The sequence below is a fragment of the Lissotriton vulgaris genome, chromosome 1_1 (assembly GCF_964263255.1).
Source record: "Lissotriton vulgaris chromosome 1_1, aLisVul1.2, whole genome shotgun sequence".
Taxonomy (NCBI): domain Eukaryota; kingdom Metazoa; phylum Chordata; class Amphibia; order Caudata; family Salamandridae; genus Lissotriton; species Lissotriton vulgaris.
Window position 1 is genome coordinate 1,326,419,711 of NC_141685.1, and position 12,050 is coordinate 1,326,431,760.

At 44.3% G+C, this 12,050-nt stretch overlaps 2 protein-coding genes across 2 annotated transcripts in view; both read right to left on the minus strand.

Annotated features, from left to right (window-relative positions):
- LOC147749096 (retinol dehydrogenase 7-like) overlaps nt 1-12,050 on the minus strand; it is a 605,822-nt gene that overhangs the window by 534,945 nt on the left and 58,827 nt on the right. The gene's annotated exons all lie outside the window — the stretch shown is intronic.
- The window catches only part of LOC147749097 (retinol dehydrogenase 7-like), a 164,734-nt gene that overhangs the window by 93,774 nt on the left and 58,910 nt on the right, over nt 1-12,050 (minus strand). The gene's annotated exons all lie outside the window — the stretch shown is intronic.

Consider the following 12,050-nt stretch of genomic DNA (forward strand, 5'->3'; position numbering starts at 1 on the left):
TGAATGAAGAGAGATTAACTAATGCCATGGGGTGACTGGTCAATACTCGTAAAGTTGGGTCTCAGCTCTCCACTAGGTGCTAGACTAAAGATTGGACAAACTGTGAGCCCAAAAGCATTATTAACAAGCTTTGGCATAGCCAATAGGTCTCACTTTTGAGACCTTATAAGTATTTAGTTATGCAGCACTATATCCTTGGTGCAACAACATCAACTGTTGCAGGGCTAAATACTTATAAGGTCCCAAAGGCAAGACCTATTGGCTTGGTAGAGACAGGGATAGTGGAAGTGACAGTGAACGAGTGTGAGGCTGAGGAGCGACGAGAACAATAATAGTACTCTGGGTGCAAGGGAGAAAGGCTTTATAAAACTGTCTTTATAACAAAATGTCTTTATCACACAATGTCTTTACCACCCTTAGCCTTTACCATGAATATGCCTTTACCACAAAAGGTATGTATATTTAAGGTAAGTGTGTCATTATATATTTATGTGTGTGTGGGTTTGTGTATAACTTTTGGGTTTAGGGGAGCACAAGGATATGGGGTAGTAAGGACATTTTTAGGAATGGGTAAGGATATTGGTTGGTAAGGTTACAAAAGACAGAGGGGGGTGGGGGGCTTCTCCCCAAAAATATTTTTCTAATTAAAAAATGGGGTGGGAGGTCCTACATTAAAAAAATGTATAGGTATATATACATAGACAAGTATTATATATTTAAATGTGCGCATATATGTATATAAATATATATTTAAATGTTTTTTTTTTTTTTACGAAGCCATGAGGCGAAACGCGTCTGTTAGGAGGGGTTTGCATCAATAAAAGCATCAGCTTCAGATTCTTCGTGTGTGTCTTCCTTCTTTACACAACTAATCGAGGTGTGGCTTTGAAGAAATATATATACATATATATATATATATATATCCAAACAACGATTCCTTCCACGGAAGGAAATCCTGGAGTCGCAATTTACCCAATATGATTCACAAGGAGGTTGATTTCAAAGTTGTTTATTTCAATGCATAGGGTGTCAAAACCAAGACAAAAACCAACGCGTTTCGACAGCCTCCGCTGTCTTGGTCACGGTCAGTTTGAAAAGTGCATTATCACAGTTATATAAACAAACCACATTTCCTGAAACACAAAAGTTACCGCCCAAGTGGGCGTGGTTAGTGTCACAAGGTCAATGCAACAACCCTTTAGAGTTCTGGGTTATGTAGTTCAATCAGTCTGCTGTTGTTTCCGTTATTTTCACGGAGGCATTCATGTGTCTACCCCACACAGTCAGTATCACATGATCATTGCATCAATTCCCACCCTGCAGTACTCTGGGTTATGTAGTTCAATCAGTCTGCTGTTGTTTCCGTTCTTTTACAGAGACATTCACGTGTCCACCCATCATAGTCACATGGTCACTGCATCAATTCCCATTCCTCAGTATTCTGGGTGTTGTAGTTCAATTGATATGTTATTGGTTCCGTTATTTTCACGGAATTGTTCATGTGTCAACTCACCAATGGAAAAGTTGTATTTTTAAGTTTTGATTTGGTGGGAGCTGTTTTGACCGATATCATTTCAAATATATCCCTCCAGTGGGCTGATTGGAATCGATGCGATTAGTTTGATTGGGTCCTGGCCCTGGGATTTGTGGGTTTTGTAGTTCACAAGATTGCATCGGCAGGCCTGTTTTTGGCAAGGTGATTTTGGGTCCCCAGGTGAGGGTTGTGATTTTGGGTTTTTGGGTTTTGGGTTTTCTGCCCTCCAGTGGGCTTGGAATGGTTGATTTGTTTGACAGATATTGTGATTTGGGTTTGCTTTCATCTGTGAATTAGTTCGTAAGGTGTGAAAGTGTGAAATAAAATTTAAAATATTGTTGAATGCAAACGGGATGGTTTATCAGGATTAGGATTGTTTTTGATGGAGTTTCAAGACCTTTGGACTTTTCACAGATGTATGTAGAGTTCCTCCGATTGGTTGAGGCCAAAAGGGGTCATTGTCCTGAAGTTTAGTATGTGCCTTGACTCCTTTTGCCGCAGAGTTTTCTCATTGTTCCTCTTTCTGAGGAAGTCATTGTTTCGATGCCCCAAAAGCGTAACTGTTTCCAGTCCCCCTGGTGATGGCTCTCCATATGCTTTGCGACTGCGTTGTTTCTGTCTTTGTGTGTTGTCGCACGCGCATGTTCCAAGATGCGTTTTTTGAGTTCGCATATGGTGCTTCCGATGTATCGCAGTTTGCAGGGACATTCAATCATGTATACAGTGTAATGGCTGTTGCACGTGATGCACTCCCTGATTTGCCATGTTTTTTTGTTTGGCATGGATATCTGGGTTGTCGGTTTGGCAATCTCACATGCTTTACAGTTATAACACTTGATGATGCCTTTGGTTTTTAGCCACGCTTTTTTGGAGTTTGGTGTTTTGTAGTGGCTATGTATTAGCTGGTCTTGCAGGTTTCTTGCTCTTCTGTAAGTGATTACAGGATGATTGCCCATTTTCTTACCGATTACCGGGTCCAACTGAAGGATTTTCCAGTTCTTTTTTATGATCTGGTTGATTCTTTTTGACTCCTGGCTGTAATTCAGGATTAACCTGATAGGTTCTTCTTCCTGATTGTTTTCCTTAGTTTTTTGTTGTAGGCATTCCCTCCTGGGTTTTTGATTTGCTCTGTCCCAACAGCTTTGAACCACTTTCTGGTTGTATTTTCTTTTGGTAAATCTTTGGATGGTGTTCTTACTCTGTTTGTTCCATTCCCTTTCCTCGCTGCAGATTCTTCTCAAGCGGGGGAATTCTCCATAGGGTATGCTTTCGAATAGAGATTGTTGATGAAAGCTGGTTGCTTCCAAGGTTGCATTTGTGGCTGTGCTTTTTCGATGGAGGGTTGTCTCAATGTGGTTGTCCTTTACATACACTTCTGTGTCTAGTAAAATGGCTTTGGTCTTACTTATGTTGTGGGTGAATTTCAGACAAGGTGTTTCAGTGTTCAATATTTCAAAGTATTCGAGAAATTTTTCTTCACTGTCGTCCCATACGATGAACAGGTCATCGATAAACCTTTTCCATGACACAATGTGTTGAGTGTATTCCAAATGTCTTTCATTCCACACGACTGTCTCCTCCCACTATCCCATGGCGATACAAGCATAGCTAGGGCTGTATGAAAAGCCATTTGAGATGTCATCAGTGATGTCATCAGTGATGTCACTAACCATGTCATGAATGATGTAATATGTGACATCATCAGCAGTGGATTGCGGGTGCGCGATATATAGTTAGCGCTTATAACTATATATGGAATTTCAATGGTTTTATGCGAGTAAAATAAGGTTTTGTAAATGCAAATCCCTAACTATATATGGCCTAAAACCAATGGTTTTTTCATTGAATTTTCAAGGTTTTGTAAATGCAAATTCCTAACTATATATCCACTATAACCTATGGTTTTTTCTGTGAATTTCATTGGTTTTTTAATAGCAAATATGAAAAGCTTTAAAATGTCAAGTACGTGATAGATAAAAACATTTTCGTATTTATGCACGCTGATGTGCTTTGAACGCTGCACCCCCCCCCCTCCCCTCTTTTGTCTTAGTAGTACTCTCTCTTTGCAGATACTGAAGGGTAGTTAACGCAGGCCTTTACCCCCGTTGTAATCCGTCGTGCCTGCTTGTCTCTCCATTTGATTGATTGTTGTCCAAGCATTTACTGTTTTAGAATTGGTTCTCTTTGGATCATTCTCTATTTACAAACAAGCACAAAGTCGCAATACTCTGTTTAGTCTTTGCAGATAGTGAAAAATCGTGTAAAAAAATAAAAGTAATCGAGCAAAATCAGTAGGCCACTAATTGGATCTCTTTTTGACCTCGCTAAAATAGAAATATTAGGAACAACCCTTCATGAGAAATACGAAAATAGTGAGATGAACTGAGCTCCACACCATGAGGGCTGCAAGACAACTCGGCTCCATCACCCATCCCGCACAAAATAACGACAAACCCTATGCAAATATTAAAAATATAGACAACACACCAGCAAAGAAACAGGGTAAAACATTTTATTAAAAAACTATTTACATAACGTTGGTTTATAAGATGATGTCAGTAGTGGACCGATGTGTGAATAGGTCGAAAGCAGCACAAGGCTCCAAGATCCGGATGGCAAGCTCCTGGATGTTGGGTGCCATAGTTCAGAGTTCTGAGTTTGAGCCTTTTTCAATGCCTGTGCTTTGTTGAATCAAAATGGCGGCTTGACACAAAGCTGACTCAAGCGTTGCTACTGATGCTATGCAGACCAAAACTGGTTTTCAGTTTGTACATTTTTCTAGATTTTTCAATCCAAGTTTGGTTGACTTTGTAGAACGATGGCTTCAAATTTTCAACATACGGTGTGGTGGCGCTGACTGGGAGGGGCCGCTTCGCTCCTGCCCCCTCCCCAAGTAAGATTTTCATACGTGAAAGTACGTTAATGGTTTTGGTCCCTGAGTTGCTTCGATGTCACTGCCATTCTCAAATGGCATAAGTTCTGGATGTTGGGTGCCATAGTTAAGAGTTCTGAGCAGCGCTTGTAACACTGTCTGAAGCTTATTTCCACCTACTGCAGCTTCACTATTCTCAAAGTAAGTGAGTGTCGTTTATGGACCTGACTGCATTAGAAAACAATGTGATATGTTACCTTCCTAAACAGCTTGACGGAGGCCCCTGAGGGGCGGTGTGATGGCCATGGACTCGGAGAAGACGCTTGGCTCCGACACCCTCCCCAAGTCTTATAGCACTGGTGTAGCCTGAGATCGCCCCCGACATAGGCGGCCGGCTCCCGGGGTCCGGCGGAACTTTTTGCCTTTTGATGACTCTTCAATTCTGAACCTTGTCCCATCCAGCTGAGTTGCGCCCACTCTTGCGGCTACAGCGTCTTGCCCACCATCCAGCTGAATTGCGCCCACTCTTGCGGTGCAGCGATAGGCGGCTGCCACAGGACTCTCAAAATGGCGGCCGGCTCTTCGGTTTTGGGCCTGGTCCACTAAAATGGCCCTGGGACACCTTTGAACTCGGACGCTTCCCTGATAGGGCTTGGGTCCCATTCTCGAAAAGCGTCCCCTCAGCCGTGAAGATTCTACAAAAGTCTTGGGGGCCTCCGACTCCCGCAGGCTTCTGGTGGGGAGCGGCTGCCATGATTGCTCGTGGAATGGCCACGACGGAGCTACGAGATGGTAGTGGTCTCATGCTGACGCCAGCTTTAGTCTGAAACATCCAGAAACACTGTAGACTACCAATTCGATCAGTTCCGGTAGCGCCCCAACATGACCCGGAAGAGAAGAACTTGCCCTCCCCTCTTTGACTGATGGTTCTTGTTGCCTGTCCCCTCTGTTGTCATTTAACAGAACTTTTTGGACTGCTGAAAGGGGTTGTGTTCCGAACGCTGGTTGGTGGAGACATTTTGACTATATTCTTGACCTACGTTGTCGCGTAATGCGTTATATGACACGCCGCGTTAGCGCACCCGGAAGTGATCCGAGGCGCGGCGCGCAGCGCGTAACGTAAGCATAACAGGTCATGTGACTTGTTAATAAAACTTTTCATTGGTTCATTTTACTTTTGTTAATTTAATGATGAAAAGCTTGATCATATGACCTAAAAATTACGCTTTTTATTGTTTTCGAACAATATTTTTTTTTCAAACATATGTTATAATATTCCAGGCTAATGTACTTTCCCGGAAAATTTACAACTGTCTTGTAAGTAAAATATATTCCTTTTTCGAGAAAAAGGGCATTTCTTCCTTCCATGACGGAGCCGTTGAGTAAAAGAGATTCGGCCTGCTGTCTTAGTCGCCGATACGCCTGATTATCAGATTCTTATCGATCACTTTATATTGCAGACATGAAAAACACAACTGCCCTTAAGCATTTATCTTTACTGCGTTCCTACATATTATACCTTTTATCCGTCATGTAATTGGACTGCTTTATTTCACTTGCCTTTACTGATTCGAAAACAGTGACTAAAAGTAAAAACTTTACCAATGTAAATACTACTACCGTGTTTTGTTTTAAAAACCTTTATTGTGAAAATGTCAGTATACAAATACGGGCCTATAACCACGTGGGCCAGCCACGGAGCAAACTGAAATCGTATATGATGAGGAGACATTTACACTGTAGAAGAACGTAACGAGCGGGCCATTAGGTTGCAAGAACAAAGGTGTCTAACAGTTGCGGAATCGGTGGACGTACATTTTGTAATTAAAATACGACAGGGCCACTTACAATAACATTTTCTAGATATACATTTGCGGGCAAGGAGTTACGAGTCCCATTTATACCGGCGCCATTTTGGGCGAGGCCGGGCAGGTCCAAGATATAGTCAAAATGTCCCCACCAACCATCGGCCAGACCAGAACCCCTTTCGGCCCTTTATGCTACAAGATGGTGTCTTCCATTCAGAAAATATTGTTGGCAGCATTTTGAAAGGAAACAGAAACAGCCGTTCTCCTAGTGAGTTTCACATTGTTACATTTAGGAAGAATGTTGAAGAGTAGTATGTGGAAAATCTGAAGCCATTTTTCTACAAACTCTCAATCAGACTTGGATGGAAAAAAAAAACCTGAAGAATGTACAAACTGAAAACCAATTTTTGTCTGTATAGCATCAACAGTAACGCTTGAGTCAGCTTTGTGTCAAGCCGCCATTTTCATTCAATCAATAGCGTCCCCCTGCACACATTCAGGGACCTGGTCGTGTCTTCAGATGAAACGGATTGTAGGAAAAGAAGCAGAAAGGAAAAGGCAAAAAGTTCCGCCGGACCTCGGGAGCCGGCCGCCTATGTCATGTGCCACCTTTGGCCACACCAGGGCAATAGTGAAGCTGCAGCAGGTGCAAATAAGCTTCAGACAGTCTTACAAGCACTGCTCAGAACTCTCAATTGAGGCACTCAACATCCAGGACTTGCCATTCGGATCTTGGCGCCTTGTGCTGGTTCCGACCTATTCACACATCGGTCCACTACTGACATCACCTCATAAGCCAACGGGGCACCCCACGCCGACTTTCGGCGCAGCATTGTAGGATGGCCACACCAGTGCGGCAACTTGCTGGACACAACATCGGGGCCATCCAGATCTCGGCGCGTTCGACTCACTGTACCGCAAGAGTGACCGCAACTCAGCTGGACACGCCATCTTTCGGCGCAGCATTGTAGGATGGCCACACCAGTGCGGCAATTTGCTGGACACCACCTCGGTGCCATCCGGATCTCGGCGCGTTCGAGTCACTGTACCGCAACAGTGACCGCAACTCAGCTGGACACCCCGTCTTTCGGCGCAGCATTGTAGGATGGCCACACCAGTGCAGAAATTTGCTGGACACCACCTCGGTGCCATCCGGATCTCGGCGCGTTCGAGTCACTGTACCGCAACAGTGACCGCAACTCAGCTGGACATGCCGTCTTTCGGCGCAGCATTGTAGGATGGCCACACCAGTGCGGCAATTTGCTGGACACCACCTCGGTGCCATCCGAATCTCGGCGCGTTGTGCTGCCTTCGGCCTATTCGCACATCGGTCCGCTACTGACGCCGCCTCACGTGCCAACGGATTTTCTACGCTTTTTGTAGCCCTATGCCGCATAACAGGTCATGTGACTTGTTTATAAAACTTTTCATTGGTTCATTTTACTTTTGGTTTCCTAAAGATGGAAGGCTTGGTCATATGACCTAAAAATAACACTTTTCATTGGTTTAGAACATTTTTTTTTCCCAAACGATGAAAGCCCCACCTTGTTTCTGGATCATTCAGACTGAAGCTGGCGTCAGCATGAGAGCACCACCATCTCGTGGCTCCGTCGTGGTCATTCCGCGAGCAATCATGGCAGCCGCTCCCCACCGGAAGCCTTCGGGAGTCGGGGGCCCCCAAGACTTTTGTACAATCTTCACGGCTGAGGGGACGCTTTTCGAGAATGGAGCCCAAGCCCTAGCAGGCAAGCGTCCGAGTTCCAAGGTGTCCCAGGGCCATTTCAGTGGACCAGGCCCAAAACCGAGGACCGTCCGCCATTTTAAGAGCCATGTGGCAGCCGCCTATCGCTGCACTGCAAGAGTGGGAGCAACTCAACAACATGGTGAGCGAGACGCTGTAGCCGCAAGAGCGGGCGCAACTCAGCTAGATGGCCGCCACCTGGGGAGGCCGGTTCACGCCGCCTCCCCCACGCCCCCCCCCCCCCCCCGGGGCGCCGCACGCCAATTTTCGGAGCAGCATTGTAGGATACCAAAACCAGTGCGGCAGTTTACTGGACATCACCTGGGTGCCTGTCGTACATGTTGTGTCAGCCATGGGACACTGGACACAGTCCCATCAACATCTCAACGCGTTCTGCTGCCTTGGGACTATTCGCACAACAGACCGCTACTGACGAGGCCTCCCCCCGCACCACCCGGGACGCCCCACGCTGTTTTTCTGTGCTGCATTGTAGAATTCCAAAACCAGTGCGGCACCCAGGCGACATCACCTGGGTGCCGTCCAGAACTCTGCACGTTGTGCTGCCTTGGGACTATTCGCACAAAAGACAGCTTCTAACCATTGTTGCTTTTTGAGTTGAAAAATGTTTAAATGTTTTTAGTTTTTGTTCCGTTCATTATAGTTAAAAGTTAATAAAGTTGTATAATCTTACTTTGTTGGAGTGTTATCTATTTTTTTAAAAACGGGTGAATAGGGCCTTGAATCGGGTTATTGTCATGTGTGGGCTTTGGAAGTGTGCTGCTGCAGGATCGGACATTTCAAACTCAAATGCACGTTCTTTTTCTTACCTTTCCGAAGCATGGAGCGCAATAGCAGGCAGAGAAAGGGTGATGCACGTGTTGAACACTACCTGGCAAGTTGCTGGCAGTGCCCCCCCGCCCGCTCCTGAAAGAGGGCACACACACACCGCCGCCCCGAGTACTTCACAAATCTTTAAAAGACCATGCGCTTGTTCATGAGGCTTAAATGGTTTATCACCTCTTCTAGAACCCCTGCATCGACCCTCTGACGTTTCCTGGAAAAATTACCATGTAACACAATACCAAGCCCTGTCAGCTGAAACCCCCAAGGAATCGTGGGGCATATTATCAAGGGGGTTTATCTCCGCTTTTTTGGCTTTAAAAGCCATGAAAGCGGAGATAAAATTATCTCCCTATTACCAAGCTGTCGCTAACACCAGTTAGTGACAGCTAAAAGGAGATAGCGACCATCTTGGGCCCCGCTTTGCATGTCAGTGATACTTATCACTAATAACATGCAAAGTGGCGTGCCAAGATGTTAGCGACTGGAAACAGTCCCTAACATCGCTTTCTCCTATTACCAACTTTTGGAGATATTCGCGCTAAGCGCGAATATCTCCAAAATCTAACACCTGCCCTGAGCAGTTCTTAGCCATGTTATCCAATGGGAGGTGGATAACATGGCTAAGAGCATTTGCTCGATAATACATGAATATCGCTGACTTTTCTGCGATAATAGCAAGGTTTATCTGCGATAAAAATCGCCGATGTGCGGCGATAATTTTTGTCTCTAAACAAGTTAGAGACAAAAATTATCGCTAGTTGTTCGTAATATGCTGTAGCATCCTCTCTGATTCACACTGTATGATGTCATGTATTCCATTTGGTTACCATAGCTACTAGAATGTATCTTTACAAGCTGTGGGCTGTTTTACTTTGAGCTTGGATGAGATTTGGATGTGTCTCCTTTATCTCCAATAAAACCTGAGCTTCTTTTCAATTCAATCCTGTGTCAGCTGCATCTTTATCAACAACCAGGATCTTACATTGGCGTAGTCGGCAGCTGAAGAAAAGGGAGACTCAACTATCTCAACAAAATACTTTTCTTCAATTTCAAGGTACCATTTCCTCTTTATTATGTGCCTATGATTGCACCAGCGGCTGTTAATATTAATTGTGCTTTGATTGCACCAGCGGCTGTTTTCAATATAAATTTATCAACCTTTTAATTGAACTTTGTGTCTTTTTGACATATAACAACACATCACCGGGTTTTTGCTTGCAGAAATCGGGAGGCGGGAGACTAGCACTGAAATCAGTAGTCACACGCCTGAATCGGGAGGGTTGGCATGTCTGAATTCTCTACAGCTGGGGCCATAAACTACATCCGCAGGAGTAGGTGATAGCTTGGGACCAGCCTGGCATCTAAAATGGCTGCCGTGCACGACAAAATTGTGGCATTGGAAAAAAGGCAAGATGGCGCAGCCGCTGGAAGAGATGTATCAACATATATCAGCCTCCTCAGCCACCCTCAGGAAACATAGGGGATTAGGATACGTCTCCCGCACCCCCTTATACCTAGTAATTTAATTAACGAAGCACAAAATGGCGAATTCCCGTTTCGCTACCAGTTTGCGGCCCAGTTCGCGGCCCGTGAAGCGCTTCTACCGTGAAAAATCATTTTTTTTTTTTTTTCCCCACGGGACCCTTTAATAACCCCAACAACATTCCTAGGGGGTCAAGAGGGGGATACCTTGCCCCCTTTCATTAAATTCCCCCTTCGTTTTTCACCTCTTCTTCTCTCTCGATCCTACCGAGAGACAAGATGGCGGCCGCTCCGGACTGTCTCGCAGCAAAAAAAAAAAAAGCTCACGCACAGCCGCTGGAAGAGATGTATCAACATATATCAGCCTCCTCAGCCACCCTCAGGAAACATAGGGGATTAGGATACGTCTCCCGCACCCCCTTATACCTAGTAATTTAATTAACGAAGCACAAAATGGCGAATTCCCGTTTCGCTACCAGTTTGCGGCCCAGTTCGCGGCCCGTGAAGCGCTTCTACCGTGAAAAATCATTTTTTTTTTCTTTTCCCCACGGGACCCTTTAATAACCCCAACAACATTCCTAGGGGGTCAAGAGGGGGATACCTTGCCCCCTTTCATTAAATTCCCCCTTCGTTTTTCACCTCTTCTTCTCTCTCGATCCTTCCGAGAGACAAGATGGCGGCCGCTCCGGACTGTTTAGAATGTTGACAGACACCGGAGAGCCAATCAGCTTTCTGCGCGCAAAGTTCCGAAACGCGAAAAGTAAGCGGACCGGATCGCTGCCCGGAGCGCTGTTACAGATATATATCTTGATTTAAACGTTAATTTCTCAAAATCCACTGAAGCACATATATTGAGACCTAGCAAAGGCACATCGGGCTAACAGTCCCTACAATTTTGCCAAGTTTCGTGCAAATCCGTTCAGCCGTTCGAGCTAAAAGTGAGTCCAACCGCCCTATGGAAAAATGAATGGGAAAAACGCGTTTTGGGACCCCCCTTTTTTCTCGGCCCCCCCCTTGACGAAACCCCACCAAATTTTCAGGGGCTGCTCAGAAACCAAATGTGCCATTTTCCTGAAAATTTCAGCCGATTCCGTCCACAAACGCCAAAGTTATTAGACATAGAATTTTCAAAAATCCCTTAGGGAATTAATCCTAACTATATATACCTACTGGCGATAGCCAGTAGGTAATATATATATATATATATATATATATATATATATATATATATATATATATATATATATATATATATATATATATATATATATAAATATATATATTCAATGAAAAAAACATAGGTTTTAGCCCATATATAGTTAGGGATTAGCATTTACAAAACCTTCTTTTACTCGCATAAAACCATTGAAATTCGCATATATAGTTAGATGCGCTAACTATATATCGCGCACCCGCAATCCACTGCTGATGATGTCACATATTACATCATTCATGACATGCTCAGTGACATCACTGATGACATCACTGATGACATCTTAAATGACATCACTGATGACATCACTGATGACATCTCAAATGACATCACTGATGACATCTCATTTGACATCTCATTTGACATTACTGATCACATCACTGATGACATCATTCATGTGATTATACGATGAACCTCTTCAGACTCTAATATAACCTTAGATACACTCAGTGTAAACAAAAACTCACAGACTGTCACTCATCCATGGAGTTACTCACACACCTAGTCAGTCATGCAAAGAATCAATCACACCTCCATTTCCTCTACTATACAGTTAT